The 17,498-nt window shown below is 44.5% G+C and overlaps 1 protein-coding gene and 1 long non-coding RNA gene across 11 annotated transcripts in view; both read right to left on the minus strand.

The window, feature by feature from the left end:
* LOC143907823 (uncharacterized) overlaps positions 1-4,314 on the minus strand; it is a 42,301-nt gene extending 37,987 nt beyond the window's left edge. For 2 of the 10 annotated variants that reach the window (XR_013259984.1, XR_013259983.1), the window contains exons 1-2: positions 4,060-4,314; positions 1,179-1,239 (exon numbers count right to left, since the gene is read on the minus strand). This is a non-coding gene — a long non-coding RNA (uncharacterized LOC143907823). Of the gene's footprint in view, positions 1-1,171; positions 1,240-1,317; positions 2,022-3,243; positions 3,578-4,059 lie in introns of those variants that run through there. The other 8 variants (XR_013259978.1, XR_013259980.1, XR_013259982.1 and 5 more) reach the window with 8 other exon arrangements.
* Dad1 (dolichyl-diphosphooligosaccharide--protein glycosyltransferase subunit) overlaps positions 1-8,977 on the minus strand; it is a 183,369-nt gene extending 174,392 nt beyond the window's left edge. Inside the window, exon 1 of the mRNA XM_077424832.1 lies at positions 8,974-8,977. The gene's annotated coding sequence lies outside the window, so the exon portion shown is untranslated. The remainder of the gene's footprint in view (positions 1-8,973) is intronic.
* Between the last annotated feature and the right edge of the window lie 8,521 nt (positions 8,978-17,498).

A 17,498-nucleotide genomic window follows, 5' to 3' on the forward strand; every position in this document is an offset into this window, starting at 1 on the left:
ATTTAGTTGTACATGTGTATGTACAATGCACATATATATAATTATTGCCTTTTTCACATAAATTATATTTCTATGGATTTTCTAACGATTCAGGTATAATAAGTTACGATTGAGAACTGATATTTATCAATTATTCCGATGCTGATTTTTCGTAATATATTATTATAAATATAAAACAAAACTCTCTGACCCAGATATTTTATTCGTTATTTATTCAATATTATTATATATATATATATATATATTATAGTTACATATTCGAATATATAAAATAGAATTTCTTATGATCTCGATATCCAAGTTTCTATGGAAAAAAGCAATTATGCTTGCGTAAAGATATCCTTTTACTGAATTACGCTTTTCTGACGTATCGATATCGCTTCATGTCACACAGTACGTAAGTTTCTCATTACGTAAAACTTTCCGTGCGATGTGACTTTAATTTTGATGGGTAGAATGGTCTTTACTTCGCTGGAAAGTTCCTATTTCACAACTTGATTAGTCTTTCTTCTTAACTCCTTAATTACAAGCCGTATATTTATGGGCACGTCGCCCGTCTCGTTGCACGTAAACTCCATTTTAGATAAACTATAATTTGCAATAAAATTCGCGTATCTATACATAGGTATGTCAAATCGTATATAATATAATTGTAAATAACGACGACGAAGAATAGATTTTTTACTCAATTTACATTAAATTTGATCAATAATAATAATAATTATATACATGTACATACACATGTAGGTACAACTAAATGTTTTACCACTTTTTATTTCTCAATTTCTGTTCATTTAAATTATGATTTCAAATTATATTCAACCATCTAAGTATGGTAATTGCATAAAAGCGCGTTACAAATAACAGTTATTTAATCACGCGGTATTGATCGATGTAATATCAATTTGCGATTACTATCGGTCGATAGTCAACGCGTAACAACTCGAGTGCTTTTTGCATTCTACTAAAAAGCATATTTTTCTTTCTCGAGACCGACGAGGTTGAAATTATAACGAAACGTAGATTATATACCATTATAGTTATCGAGTTTTGTCAATATATTGCGCGTATCGAGCGCGCAATTCTTATGTCCGTAAAAATAGAACTTGTTTAACTTTAAACAACAGACGTAATGCGGGAAGTAAAAACAAGTGAAAATAAAGTGACTTACGACTTACGCGTTCTTTCGCCGCTCCGCCGCCGGTGTATCGTAACCCCATGCACAGCCGACCGTTGGCGCTGGAAACATAATTGATTGTACTATCATAACCGTTTACATAATAACAAACATAATAAACAATTAAAATCATGCCTTACTATCGGTATTCGATATACTCTCGAGACAGTGTCATTTATTTCATCATCTCATTTAAAAGAATACATGCATCACGTTGTATTACAATTATATACCTATATTATATAATTGGAATTATACACTCGTTTCGTTTCAAATAAAAATTTGCAGATATTCGTCGTGTCTCTCATTTTTCACATAAATCTTTTTCTACGATAAATCACGTTGAAATTAAATATCACGTAACAAAGAGTTAAAAGATAAATGTGTGAATGCAACTACGGGTGTCGATATACGAAATGAAAGAAATGTAGAAATAAATTCGTGGCGCGAGAGAATCTTCCGAAATGAGAAACGTGCGAATGAATTATCGCAAGGAACAACGCAATAATTTTTTCTTTCGTTCGTTCTTCGAAGTCAGAAATGGAGAAAGGACGTATCTCCTAAGCAACGTCCATCGCGATCGTTGTTTCGCGAACACGACTGTTATCGAGTGCTTCGCGTACGAATCGACTCATTCTTATTTATTCTTGTCGTCAGTCCGTATAAGAGCTGACAACACAATGTTGGAGTAATCTTCAAATTCATTTTCCATAATTTATCCATACGTCTATATTCACCGTTCACTTATCGCTGATCTATAATTATTGAATTAATCAAGAGAGTAATAAAGAGAGTGATAAAATTCAAATCGCTCTGTGCGCGGGCTATATTAAATGAGCATGAAATATACGTATGTGTAATCTATTTTTGCGTTACATATTTACCGTTACAAATTATTTTCGTGCAATATAATTATTAATTTAAAATTATTAATTTAACGCGGATATTAAAAGCAAATTCTAATCTATACGTAATAATTATAATTATATTTAGTTTGAAACTTATTTAAAATAATTTCAATGACCTCAATGATTACTCAAAGAAATAAAAATTTGTAAACAATTTTAGAAATCACATATTACGTAGACAACACATTTCTAGCTTGAAGCAAACTCTCTATTCAAAATAATCAAAATGCCAAAAATATATGTATCGCGCGTGAGGGGAACTTGAAAGATTTAAGAACCGATTAACCGCTTTCAACGAACGTCAAAGTTAAGAATCTAGAAAATGTGTAACAGTTATTTATCTAAATAAATTTTAAATACGTGCTCATAATTTATGAATCGCGGACGTGCGCAACAAAAGGCGACGTACGTACAGGAAAATCTCGCGCGCACGCGTTTCCGTGTCGCGCGCGTTACCCCGTATACGTGTGTTCAACCGTTCACCGCTAATTATTTCGCTTCTGCCTGTCATTTAATTTTATCGCAGTTTGCTCATTATATTAAGCAGTTGTAATTAACGGCGTGCTTAACCAGAATCAAATAAAGATTGAGCGATACACGTAAAACAAAGATACCGTACGTACGAAGCATGTACGCGCGGTCCATGAATATTAATACGTAAATTAATTACACTTTCAATCAAGAATGGAAAGTAACGCGCTATTCTAATTACGAACGCGGAACGCCGTTATTACGCCGATATTACGCGTGTCAAAAAATTTCTCAAGGCACGACGAATCATTCTTTTTCCTTGAGAAGCGTTATTAGTTGGCCGGGAGACAGCCAATTAACGCACGTGCACGACGAATCGAACGGTGGACGCAGGACGTACGACGTACGTTCACATGTGCATATATATGTGTAATCAGTCGGCCAATAATGTTGGCATTGTCGGCTTCGGGCCTGAAAGAGCAAATTTGTCAACTTGTAAGAAATTGGGAGGTAAGGAATGTGTAGTCACAGGTAACTTATTTTAATACATAATATATATATATATACATATGCGCCGCGCCACTTATCTGTGTTTAACACTAATTGTAAAATGCATTAAGAATGAAATATTATACGAGTGCTCTCAAATTCGTTTAATGTATAATTTATCCATTGTCGAGAACTCACCACTCAGTCCGCGCTCACCTTGAACGAGCATACATAGGTTAATACACGCGGTGACACCGCGGGGTTACCGCAACGTATCCACTTTGGTTATGTCTTATCGGAGCTCGGGGCTCGGAGCATCGAGCGTCGAGAACTGCACCGACGACGCCACCGACCGATACGTACGGATACACGTATCTCCATTCTCGAATGAGTACTGTACGATTAAGTACTGTATTCCTGCGTTACTCGACTTTATTTCAATTTACCCTTGGAAATATCTAAATAAACGCGCAAAGCCTCAACGCGCGACCGCGAGACCGCGAGAGCGCGAAGCGCGACTCGCGTCGCGAAGCGACACCAACACTTTTCAGTTTTCCCACCGTCGCGACGTCGCGGCGCCGGCGTCGCTCCTCAGTCCCAACGCTCCCAACTCCTTTAGTCCCCGCGCGGGGCGCGGGCCACGCGTCAGCGTCACTTGTCGCTTATTGTCGCCACTTGTCGCGCCACTTTCAAGCTTCCGAATATACGCGGAGATGCGACGATCAAGCACGAAGATTATCGACTTTCTCCTCGATAACTTCAAGTCGCTCGTTACTTAACAGATTACAGTTTTTAACACCGAATAGCGTTGCACACTCAATTTACATTTGATAAGTCGCAATTGAACCGGGTATAAAGTGCGGCTGTGTTTCAGAAAATGGAATATATATATATATCTATGTGTACGAAATACGAACCGTTATTTAAAGGAGACGAAAATTAAACGAGAACGTCGACGAGGACGGGCGGGGTGCGGGGTGCGGTGGCGCGTCGGGCGCCGGAACCGGAACTTACCGAAAGGTTTTTCCAGCCTTCGTTGTCACCGTTGTCGGTCGCTCCGGTCGCTCGCTCCGAAGTTTTCCGTCTCTCGTTCGACGAGTTCGCTAAGTTGTTCGCTTTCCCACCCCTTTCACCTTATTCGCTGGCGCAGAGGCGCGAAGAAACCGTTTCGAGAGGATACGAAAGGTGCGAAAGACGAACGGGCCTCCCAGGATGACTCTCGCTAATCGCGGGCAGGCGGAAAACAAGCGTGATGAGTCGCCTCGCCTCGCCTCGCCTCGCCTCGTCCCGTCCCGCCGTGCGCCGCGCCGTCTTACTCACGACCTAACTCGACTCGACGCGACTACAACCTACAACCAACAGCATGGGTGAGTTAATCTTTTCTCTCTTTTTTCCTCTTCTTCTTCTTCTTGCCGTTTGCCGCAGCGCACGTAAACGCGCCCGATATACGTAACATTCGAAGCAACATGGACGATCCGGGACGAGAAACATATATTACGTGTAACGTGTACGTATACCTATACGTTGGAACGATAATCGATACGCGTTACGTCCTTAACGTGTGTCCAGACGGACACGTAGTTTAACGCGTTTTATATATGTATACGTAAGAACGCGGAGCGGTAACGAGCGGTAACGCGAAAGAGGTAAAATACACGCGGTTTCGCGGTGCTCGCAGCACCGAATCCACGTTAGATCGAAAAAAAGACCTAAAACGACTCACTTTCCTATAATGGAAAATCGCTAAAAGTTGAATATTTGTTCTTAGACAATATTTAAAATAATTGATAATTATTTTGCGCTTTGTGCCTGTGCACTGTGCGTAACGATATACGTATATACTAAATGTTAAAACGTTGCAGGTTTGTGAAATTTCATATCCAGATTACGCATTTACAATCGAATTCGACTCTTTAGACGTCGAGATTTGGATTATCCAATATCCAAATATTTGGATCGAGCAAATCGAATATAATAATTCTTTCGATCGTTAAATTAGTCGGATAATTACGGTGACGCTTTAGTAAATATATCACGAACTACCATCAGTAATGAGTACCGTTTCCATTTTGTCGTCGATCTCGCTGTTCCGTTTTCACTTTTCGCTCGAAACTCATCTCGCATTTCGACTCGTGTTTCATCTCCCCTCCTGCTCTTTATTTGCATACGCGATACATCGTTTTCCGTATCTCCGAGCCTCATCGTGCGCTCACGGCAAACGGCGCGCGGATAGGTTTGAAGATAATTAATGCAAATTACACACGGGCAACGGGCACGCTACCGGTTACGGCGTTACGCGGGATGAAAGCCGCCGTGCTCGCGCGTCGATGCGTCGCTCCGATTATCCTCCGATACAATTGATTCGCAGCTCCGATTGACCGCTATCTACCGCTCGAACGAAGAGATTAGTTTTTGCGCCTATTTCCCGGCCTTCGGTTCCGTCCCGTCTCGTCCCGTCCCGTCTCGCCCGGTCTCGTCCCCGTCTCGTTCGCGTGCAGTGAGCTGTATATACTTAAGCCGCGGAGAGCCACCGCGCTAAACGGACGTGGCGCGTATAATTTATGAATTATTATTTTGTACCATAATATGTCGGCCGCGCTTCTCTCCTCGCAGCCCCATGGTACGCGCTCGTCTCCTTCGAGATTCTCCGTGGAGAGAAGCCTCTCGTCGGAAACGGTGAGATAAAGAGCAGCGTCAATGGCGTAGGGTTCTCTCCGCGTTACCTACTCTTATTTTCGCGGAAATAACGATAATGTAACGCGTGAGCGTCGAGCGTCGAGCGTCGAGAGAAAAAAAGACAACTTGCTTCGAGAGGCCTCGAGAAACGCGATATTTTCTCCAAAGAAACGATGTCGCGCTACCGGGGCAAACGATCCTTTTCTCATTGGCTAATACTTAACTAGAGCGCGAAAGAGTTACCACTCGAGGTTTTACGTGAGCCATATTCTGCTCGGACAATTCGAAATTTATCGTTTCCCTGATGATTCCGAGATAATAGTACGGTGTAGAAGGGAAGTTTATTTAAATTTCAAGAGACGACGCGCGCGAGAGAGAAAATAATTTGACCGTCCTCTTGAGATGACTCTGACCGTAAAACTTGACGAGCTTTTCTTTTAAACTAACATCCTCTTTTATTCTTTTCTCTCTCTCTCTCTCTCTCTCTCCCCCCCCCGCCTCCCCTCGTTCCTATTCGAAGTAAAAAAAGAATTTCTGTAACATCGTATTCGTATATATATTTGCATTACGATGCATTACGAATTACAAATACAAAGTTAAAAAGTTAAACGTGTACCGTGTAGTACGGGAGGCGAGAAATGTGTACGTGCCGCTCAGGCGTTATATGGCAAATACGCGTTCCTGATCGAACACGAGCAGCCGAAGATTCGTTCTAATTGGTCTCTAATCGCGGTTCGGATCGTGTGAATCGAAAGCGGCGCGGCGCGGCGCGGCGCGAGTGGTTTGCGAGCGGAGCGCGGAGAGTGAATCGGAGCGGTCCACCGAGAAGCGCGCCAGTGCGAGCCGCGGCAACGAGGCAGCCTGGGGAAAAGACCAGACAGGCCAGGCGAGCTAGCGAACCCAGGGTGAACGGGCGGGGGATGAGGGGAAGCGGGCGGACAGGCAGGCGGGCGGCCGAGCGAGCGACGGAGAGCGAACGGACGAGCTCCGAGCGTAGGTCCGAGCTCCGAGTATCCTATAATTACGAGTAACTCAGCCACATTTGCGTTGATCCGACACCTTAAAGATAGCATTTAGCGGCCCCTTTCATCTCCGCGGCAAACAAACCAATTTATACCTCAGGCCGCTTTGTGCTCCGGCGAGGGACGTGCTCCGCCCCGAACCTACGAGTTAGCTCCGTCTTTTTCCACCTTCCCCTCTCTCTCTCTCTCTCTCTTTCTCTTCCTCCCTCCTCTCTCCCTTCTCCCTTCACCAGCTTCTTCCTATTCACTCTTTTCGTTCTGTCTCTCTCTCTCTCTCTCTCCACCGAGCTCTCGTCCACTTCGATCTCGCCCTTGGTCTTTGCTAATTTCGCTGGAAATCAATCGCGTCGCTCTCGAAAAGTGAAACGTATCAACATCCGCCGAGTATATCACTCGGCTGAGCGAGCGAGCGAGCGAGGGAGGAACGAATTGAACGAGCGACGAAACGAACGTCGCGTTTTTGTCTACTTCTCTCGTAACTAATTGGCGCGCGTTATTACTTTCGTACGTCGTTTTCGCTTTTTCCCCGCGCCCTCCCCCCGCCCGCTTCGCCCCTCCGAGGGGCTGCAAGGGAGCGAAGGTTCGTCGCGTGACTAAACGCTACGACGACGCGAGGACGTCGGAGCACACGATAATGGTAGGTTACCGCCTCTTCTTCTGGCATTCGGACTACGCTTCTATTTATCGTTAGCGTTCGGTGAATACGCGAACGCGCGCCGCGTATTCCCTGTATAAATAAAGTTACCGCGTACGGAATTTCGCGTACGCGTGGTACGAACTCGCGGATCACTTGGACGGCTAAAAACTTTTGCGACGCGGGGACGGGACATCCCACCGTGGAAAATACGCAGGTGCGACGTAACGTTTACCGCTTTACGTTAGGCAGCGAAATACGCGGTCGTTTCTCATTTCCCGCCTATGCCTATGGAGAGATTCGAATGTCCGATCGTGGCGAACACGTGTCCAAGATCGATTCGCGTTACCCGCTGATATCGATTATCGATGTCACGTCAGTTTTCGGCTTGCTTACGTATAGACGATCGATAGACAGTTTTATATGTGAAACGAAGCAAATTTTATGGGAGCCTCCGCTCCACTACTCTTCATTTTTTAGAGCGATATGCTGTGCCGTCACATATTACGCTGAGGAATTGTAACGGAGTGACAATGAGACGTGATTACATTACACGCAAAAAATAATGATTGAACGACAACGCCAGCAGTTTCGATGTGACATTGATATTTGATATTTGATATTATATATGGATTCTCGTGTGGCGAACACGAGGTGACACGTGTGTAAACCCCGATTACAAGATATAAATGTAAGACAGCCGTCCGTTCCGTCCACTCTTGCAACCGGGCGAAGCGGCATATTGCGCGCCGAGCGCGAGAGAGCCGATCTTTAACGACCGGCCATCACTTTCGCGGGCGCCTTTCTTCTTCTTCTTCTTCTTCTTCGCCAACGTTCGATCTTTTGCCGGCGGTGGAGCGAAGAGTTTTACGACGCTCTCGGAATCCTTAAAATATCTCTGAGAATTTCAGGCCGCTCGCGCACATCTTTTCCATCGTCCGTCCACGAGACATCGCGTATATACGATATCTATACCTCGGCGATGATACGTACCAGGTCGCTCGTAAAACACGAGATTAACGCAATTACGTCTTGTTCCCGAGAACGACTCTCAGGGCTACTCGGATTACTCGGGAGTGGGAGTCGGGATACTCGGGTCCGTACTTTGTCCCTCTCGATCGCGTTGCTGACGTAACGTGTCATTAGCGTGGCGCGCCGCTAACAGAACAAACAAATTGTTTCTCCAACCCATCCGACACCTAAAGCGTAACTGACCCAAGCCACACCCCGTGGAAACCCGACTAATTTGGCCGATTGTGGTCGACCCGAGGAACGACCTCCGTCCCTCCCTCGCCTCGCCTCTCCTCTCCCTCCTCCTCCTTCTCTTCTTCTCTTCTCCTCCTGTCTTTTTCTCTCTTATTACTTTCATAAATGTAGAAAGAGACGAAAGAAATATCTTCCTTCCAGAACGCGAAGAAAAAAAAAGAGAAAAGACAAACCGCGATTAATTTCGTAAAATGTAGTTTGCCGAGAGAAAGGGGAGACGGAAAGAGAGAAAGAGAAAAAGAGCGTTGCGCGGTCGACGTTGCTTACGTCAGTTTACGGACGTTTTCAATTTTGCGAGCGACAAAAGATATTTCGGTACGCGCGAGTACCGTGACGGCGGTGATTCGTCTTCGATGCCGTGTAAAAAAAGTACGGGGCACTGTTGTTCGGTATCCGTTACGAACAATACGGAGGCCCCAGCTACGCCGGGGTGGTCGGAGCCACCAAATAAATTGAACGAGCACGAGGTATACGCCAAAGAAGACCGTCACGGGCCCAATTTCAAATCGATTAGCTCGCCCTCGGATCTCGGACTCGGAATGAAAGGCTCCGGCTGCTATCCCGCCAACGGCAGAGTCCGCACTCCGCGGTTACCTGCTTTACGAATGCCTTTTTACTTTAACGCGCGCGCGCGCGCGCACAGCTATGCGCGTTTTCTCTCTTTCTCATCATACGTACGTAAACATATATCTCCAAACGGAAAATATTCCGTCCACGGATTCGGGCGCCTATGGCCCGGAGCAGGTTGATGTTTTAGGTTGTTTGACTTGGCGGCCGCGACGCGCTCTGTAATTATCTCGCCTTGGCATGTGTACTACCTGCCCAGCTGTATTAGCGTCCGATCCCAAACCGGCCGATGTCTCCCGAGATGATATCCCGAAACCGAGTCTCAACATCGTCTCGAACATCGCTGATGTACCACTAATGCCGCTACCTCAGCCGCGCGGTGCGCGATATTTCCGCGACGGTAGTAAGTGGTTATAACCGGTGTATATATGTGTACGTTCCGTACGCACGTATGAACGTAAGTAGACAAAGTCGGTTCCCGAGGGAAGATCGACGGCGGCTGCGCGGGCTAATCATAAGCGACCGAGCCCCTCGCCAATTAATACCACCTTCGGCAACATCCACCTCGGGCATCGCGCTCGAGGAACGGGGAAAGACGGCGAAGGCGAAGGCAAAGGCGTGAAACGAGCGGGCCGCTGCCGCTGCCGCCGCCGCCGCCGCCGCCGCGTATGACGGAGCGAGACGAGATGAGACGAGACGTTAGAAATCTCTGTCTGTTGCACGAGTTTCTCTCGCTCGCGCTCGCCATTCTTCCGATGTATTATAGTGCGGTTTGAAGAGAGAGCGCAACCTCTCATGCCTGGCCGGGGCCAGAATACCGCGGTTTCTCTCCAAGGGGCTCTTTTCTCTCTCTCTCCTCCTCTTCTCCTGGCTCCTCTTCTTAGCAACCGCCGCGCAACTGCGAGGCAACTCCGATCATTGGGGACGAGTGCGAAGAAGAGGAGTGGTGGATCAACGATCCCGTGGCACGATCAGTGGCGTACGTAATAGGGTGTAATGGTGAGACCTCTCTCTCTCTCTCTCTCTCTCTCTCTCTCTCTCTCTCTCTCTCTCTCTCTCTCTCTCTCTCTCTCTCTCTCTCTCTCTTTCTCTCTCGATACCACCGGATATAGTTCGATGCGCAGGGGAAGCGCTGCGTTTGTCGGTAACGTGCCCTTGTTCGTAAGGCGATTTTTTCGCCGTCCCTTAGCGGTTAAGTCGATGCATATCGATGACATAATCTCGGTATATCAACAAATTGATATATCGTACGGATATCAACGCCAAGGCATCTGATATGTCGTAATAATAGTAGCGATATATTTCTATTGTGTTGATATTTTTACAATTACGATGAAACGATTTAAAATTAGATAACGTGTTAGAGATACGCGTACATAATATTATTATCAATAAATAAACTTTTCTGTATAAATACTTTGCTGTTTAAGGTTTAAGCTTTATTTATATAGCTTAAATAGTTTTGATAAATCTGTTACAAGGATCAATAATTTTAATATTCGGTACATCAATTACATCATTGCATCTTTGCTAGCTATCTTTCAATAAACATAGCGAACCACAATAATTATTATATTGATGTCTCGTCGCGATATAGCTATACGGGCGCGACCGCACAGATGTTATCGATGTATTGCACGATTGATGTACGAAGATGTGTGTCTCTCTCTATATATCAATATAATAATTAAATTAAAATTAATCTGAGCTACATTTGTAACATTTTTTTGAAATATTCTTCAACGATCGGGTGTAAGAATAAGCTATAATTATTCTGTTAAAACATTAATCATTACTCGTTGAATAGATATCGGAAAATTTGAAGGAAGCGTAACGGGGTATATGAGTTATACTTATCACTGAAAAATATCGCGTTGTCACATTTACACCAATGACACAATTACCTTTGATTGAATCTTCTATATACATGCCCAAAATTATCTCCTACAATGTTATTTCGTGGTTTTCACTTTCACGTTCGCGCATTATTTGCCGCGATATATTTGATTGACGATACTGATGACATCTAAAAATGTGTCGAAAATTCGTAAAGCATCGTGCAAAACTGACAATTTTGTTCGACGCGATAGGAACGACGATAATATCCGTATCCGCGAGAGGCAGCGGCACGTTTCTCGCAACATCGCGATAGGATCGACGGGATAAATCCTGCCGATCGAGAGTTTAGAATAATCAGATTCTTCGGCCAAGATTATACGAGTCCGTATAAGAGAGCGTGGACGCCAGTGAGCGGACGCAAGGGGCAAGGTGGGAGAGGGATGAGTCAAGGTGACGGCGGTGGTAGGCAGAGTTGGTGCGGTGCGGTGCAGGAGAAACGGCGAAAAGAGAGGGGCAAGGTGGTAGCGCGTGAGCGCGGGCGCGAGAGAGTTGAGGGGTCGAGGGGAGCGAGGGAGAGAAGGAGAGAGAGAAACACGGGGTACGAGGTGTTTTTCGGGGCGTGGCAAAGCTCCGCGTGATTACAGCGCGAGGATCGGTCAGCGCGGTGAGAGTTCAAAGCATCAAAGAGCTCCGACCAGCGAGAAATTGCTTAGGATTCATCCTCCTCGGCACGGGCTGTAGCAACGTATGTCGTAAACGTATACCTTTCGATCCTCTCCGTTCGCCTTCCCCCCCTTCCCCCCCCCCCCCCCCCCGGCCAATGATCGCACCACCACCACCACCACCATCGCCACACCAACATCTATCCTCTCCTTCCCTCTCTCACTTAAGTAGCCCGACTCAATGCCCGCGCGTATAATGAGACCTGGTTCCGATCGCGCCACGATTACGTGCTATATACGTCTAATAGTGCCCCGTTCGAGAACTTTATTTACGAGATATCTATTACGACGAATCCATGTAGCCCGCAGAAACCCATTTGAGGATCATCACGTTTTACCTTCTTTCTCTCTTTTTCCATGGCGCGATGTTACAGATGTGACGTATCTTTTCGATAAAGATCTATATAATCTCGTCGACATTTTCGATTCCGATAGCGATGTGATTCCGATGAATTTGATGTATTACGCGAGCGCGGCTTATTCTAGTCAAAGCCAAACTAGAATTCGTTATCTATATTGCACCGTTCGTATATACGTAAAACGACCATTTAATTGCCCGTAGAGTGTCAAATATTTTACGTAACGTAATCTTATTAAAATTCCATGCGCGAACACACATTATACGGAATAAAATGGAATACAAACGGAAATTTTCGCGAATTATTTATTTTATTATTCGTCATCCTTGTGTTCGTTTAAGACAGAGCACGAATAAAAAATCTACGAATATATCGATCGTTCGTCGATCGCGTATCGAGTAACAGCCATGGAAACAACCGTAGATGACATATTAGCAATCATCGGCAGTTTTTCAGCATTTTTTCGACAGAAAATCTTGACAAAAATTGTTCGTTAATACTTTAGCCACGCTAGTATAACCAGATATAGGTTATACCTTTTTATTTCCCCGAATATGATTGACGAAATAATAATCGGTAATTTAATTGTTTTTATCGCACGTTAGATCTTTCATAGATGACGAACGTGTAAAACACTGCTCTTTTCGTATAATCATCATTGATTTCTTCCTTTCAAATTTGTTTCACAGTCCAGACGGAGTGAAAGCAGAGAGAATAGAAGATAGCTCGCGAATTTTTCCTCACTTGTCGTATTACAGCTCGCTCGGCTGTACTAACAAGTACTCGTTTATATAGGAACGTTATCAATGTGCACACGCGATACCTATTACGCGCCGTTATTTGTATTTGTAACGATCAGATAGCGCCGGGACGCACGCGATCCGCTGATCTTAAGAGTTCGTAATGGATCCCCGCGTAATAGTAATTACCTCCGTTATTATCGTTACTATTAATAGTATTTTTTTCTTAGTTTTTACCTCGTCATAATCGTTATCGTTATCTTTGATCGAAACTTATATTCCGCGCGATAAAATAAATTATATTTCGGTAGTGTCGTCGACGGGTCTTTTTTATCGCTCTATCTCATATTTTATATGCTACGGAGTAATCGAAACAAATCATTTTCATATTTAAGGGTCGACAGGAGACACGGTGGAGAGTGGAGACCCCACGCGACAAGCGTGAACTACGAATCGTAAAATCTTTAACTGCGATATTCGTAATCAGCAGCATCGCCTTCAAACTGCTACAGAGCGATTTTTTGGGAAAATGGTCAAAATATAATAAATTTTCAAGTTTTTATCTCCACCGTGTCTCGATAAGCATATTATGTGTTTGTAATTGTTCGCGTATTTGATAAAACTGCGACTATAGTTAATTTTGTCGGAGGGATGCGACAACTTATATACTTATAACGTGAAAAACGCGAAGCTCCAATCAAAAGAACGGCTGCTAACCCGGTTTACCGTTTATGTTCTGACAAATGAACGCGCAATCACGGCGACCACGCCTCGGAGAATAAAAAACTGCTCGCGCGTTTTTACCTCTTGTCGACGAGCCCTAAAGGCACCAAGATTCTTCATGTTTTCACCTTTTTGCATTTTCATAGCTTTCGTGGCATTTTGTAAAAGACAGAAAAATTAATGCGAAATAGTTGTTTTTTGTGCAATTTTTTTTTTTTTTAATAAAGAACAGTAAGACGATTTGCAACTATGCGTACATAAAAGCGTATTCTTTTACTGTTTGTAAAAGGTGATTCTAATGTTTTCCTGTTCTGTTCTCGTACACCGTTTTACATCCTCATTGTATATAGAATGACACACCGGTTGAAAAATTTCTAACGTTAAACTTTTTCTTAACATTCTGTGTACGATGATCATTGCAGAAAGTCTTACCGTTTGATAATATTGGATAATCAATATACTATAATTTGATTTGAAATAGCATGTAAGAATGGCAACAATTGTGTACGTATAACAAGCTTACAAAGCGTTGGTTTCTACGCGGTAGTCGCGATTTAGCGATTATCATTGGCGCGGGCGAACGATTCCGCAAGGGTGAGCAGCGAAAATGAACGTTTCTCACGAGCGGACTTGTAATTAATTAATAACTCGGTACCCTATCTAGCCGAGAGAGGCTCGTTTTACGGTGATTCTTTCGAGCGGCAGCGAATTTATGATATCGGTCTTGGCCGTGACACTTACGAAGAGTTTTAGGATAATAAAAGAGCGGCTATATGTAGTAGAGCGAAGATGAGGAGAGGGATCTGCGGTGCAGAGCGGGATCTTGAAAGAAAAGAGAATGGCGGGGAGAACGAGAGGAGGAACGAAAGTGATGGACGGTGGCCGATCAGCGCCGTCAAAATAATGATCAGCGTAAATAATAAGCCTCGTTATAATGCCGGACTCTAGGTGTTTTCTCTTCTCCCTTTCTTTTTTATACCGACTCGGGCGTTCTCGCTCGCAACAATCCGTATCTTTGATCCTCGTAAGCGCGGCCCTCGAAACCTCTTTCTCTTTATTCCTTCCTTCCTTCCTTCCTGCCTACCCGCCTGCCCATCTGCCTTTCTGCCTTTCCGCCTTTCCGCCTTTGTCATTCCAACACTCCCTCTGCCAAAAACGAATTACGTTATCGTATATATACCGCTACCAGCGGAGAATCACATCATATACCGAATTAGATGAGTGCTTTGTATCGACGCTTTGCATCTAAATATTAATGTACATTGTGTCACGACTGACTGTAGCAGTGAAAATAACAAACAATGATCGATAATTGATGACTATATAATAGTTCACACGAGTTAAGTACATCCTATAAAATTACAATACTATACACGTTTTTATATACAAGATCTCGATAAATGACATTATATTTTCCGAAATTAATAATTCAGGATAACAAGGATGTGTGCGAGTGCGATGCAAAATTATTTCCCCTATTCCGATGTTATCGAAGATTATTCTATTTATATTCTATTCACGTTCCTGAAAATTGCGATGCATTCATGATCAAAATATATGTTGCCGCGGATTTTTTGTCTTACGATCAGTTTCGATATGGACAACTCACTCGAGTTTGTCCCAACATTTTAGCAACACTCTGCTATAAAATATGACGTGACAAGGTGCAAGCTCGCTTAGCTCGCGCATCCGTCCGTTACCGCGCCTTAAATTTAAATATATAAATCACGCTTCAAAGACTCGCGGACTTTGTAGCGCAACATTCAACAGAAGCAACAAATAGATACGTACAAAGTTTCTTTATTACAAGTTGGCTCTCTCACAACGGAAGAAGAAGAAGAACTCGACGAAAGAACAAATGGCGACAATCTCTCTCTCGCGTGCGCGCGCTTAGGTCGAACGCTTAAGTTACAATTATTCGAATGCAGGATGCCACGATCCGCTTGTTTTACCACGAGATACGTCATTCCCCGTGCATATAAAACGCACAAATTAACGTGCTTGGAGAGTACCTCCGTCCTCCGTCTCGGCGGCCATTGTTCTTTGCGCACGCACTTTATCCGCGACCCGATTCTCCCGTCGCGTCTATGATTACTTCTTTTCCATGCGTTCTTTCGGGGAACGAGCCATTCGAGCTTCGAGCCAAAGCGACTCTCGACTCGGTTGTCCTGAGACGCACTCGCCGTTACATGGCTACGTAATTTCATAGTATTACGCTACCGTCGTTGATACAATAACATCGAATCGTGCGACTTGTATGAGCGAAGTGAGGACGTTTGTTCCGAGTTTTCTTATATGTATAAAGTAAAATTCAAGAGTCCTGCTTGATCGCCATTTATAAGAGTTGTCGTTTACATTTTACTAAACATATATATAATGTTGAAAAAATGCCAGTTGTGGTTTCACAAATATATCTCGAAAACTTTTTACTTTGCATTAATATAATATACGTTGAAATTAGGTATTTATATGTATAGATGGAAACGATTAAAATCAATTTCAAGAGTTTATTAATAACGTAAATTATATGAAAGGAGGAAAATCTATATTTAGTTAACCCATTATTTAGTTGAACAATCTCTCGCGCGTTGAAATAACATAATAAATTATTATTTTCCAAAAGGCGCCCCAATTTATATACAAATGCGCTAATGCGCATAGCATTAACAGATTTTTCCACAGATATCATGCTCCCGCACAGATATCAGTATTTTAAAGAAACTTTGACACAATTTGACGTATTTATATAGGCAAGCACCTATATCTATATGATGAGACATCGATATCGGTTGTTTTCACTTTTATTAGAGTTAGAACTTTGGATTTTCCTGAGGTGGATGACGGTTAAGACGCGAAGCGGAAACGCTCGCGCGCGCTCGCGGTAGGTCCGTGGAATCCCCTGAAAAAAACGGAGTAGCGTGTCGACCGGGCGTAATCGCGTGGGAAGTCACGACAAACTACCTTTCGTTCCAGTCTCGCGTCGGTAACGCGCGACCGAGATCTCGTTCAGGACTCGTCTCGATCGCCCATTTTACCGGGCGTATCCGAGCTGATTTATCGTAATTACTATATAGGAATGAATTATCTCTCTCTCCAAAAGACAGCAGGCGCGCGCTCGCGCGCGCGGCAATTACTTCGAATCCGCGCCCTTCCTCCGACAGTTTTCGAGAACTCGCGATCGCTCCCGCGGAACGGGGGATTACCCGTTGAAAAATTGCTCCCCTCGGTCGAAGAACGGGGCACGGGGCGAAGCGCGCGGTGACCGCGCGCGTGCCACGCGGAATGGCAATGATTCAATGAATTCTGCAAACACAGCGCTTTCTCGACCGACCGGGGGTGAGTCACGGGTCCTCGAACGTGACAAGCTTACGCTCTTAGCCGCGCCCCCGCCGTGAAGAATTAATAACAATGCCCGAAGAAATATAATAATAAAAGATGCCGGTGCCAGTGCCGGGGGCGAGAGACCGGTTCCTCTCTCGGGGTTACGATGACTCAAGATTTTTCTTTCTCTCTCCCTCTGCCTTCGTCATCGTTCTCGTTGCCGCGTCGTCGCGCGGTGTGTCCACGCTTTTTTCACGAGATCCCGGAAGAAAAAAAGTAGTACGCGCGATATAGAAGCGCCGCGACGCGTATCGCCCCCTTGTACGACGCGACTCACGAGATCGCTCGATCTCAAGCTCGAAAGACGAAAGACGCGCGAAAGACGAACGACGGCGGCGCGCGGCGGTGGCGGCGGCGGTGGCGGTAGCGGTGGCGGGCTGGCGGGCAGCCCGACGGGAAATTGAAAGAATACGAAGTCCGGGTGGGAAGTTAATTGTTTCTCTTTTAACCAACCGACGCGGCCGAGTACGCGTCGTCACGGACGTTGCCCGCGCAAAATGGCCGTCGTCATCTTTCGCGCGGTA

The sequence above is a fragment of the Temnothorax americanus genome, unplaced genomic scaffold (genome assembly GCF_048541705.1).
Source record: "Temnothorax americanus isolate GAGA-0224 unplaced genomic scaffold, ASM4854170v1 Scaffold9, whole genome shotgun sequence".
In the NCBI taxonomy this organism is placed as follows: Eukaryota; Metazoa; Arthropoda; class Insecta; order Hymenoptera; family Formicidae; genus Temnothorax; species Temnothorax americanus.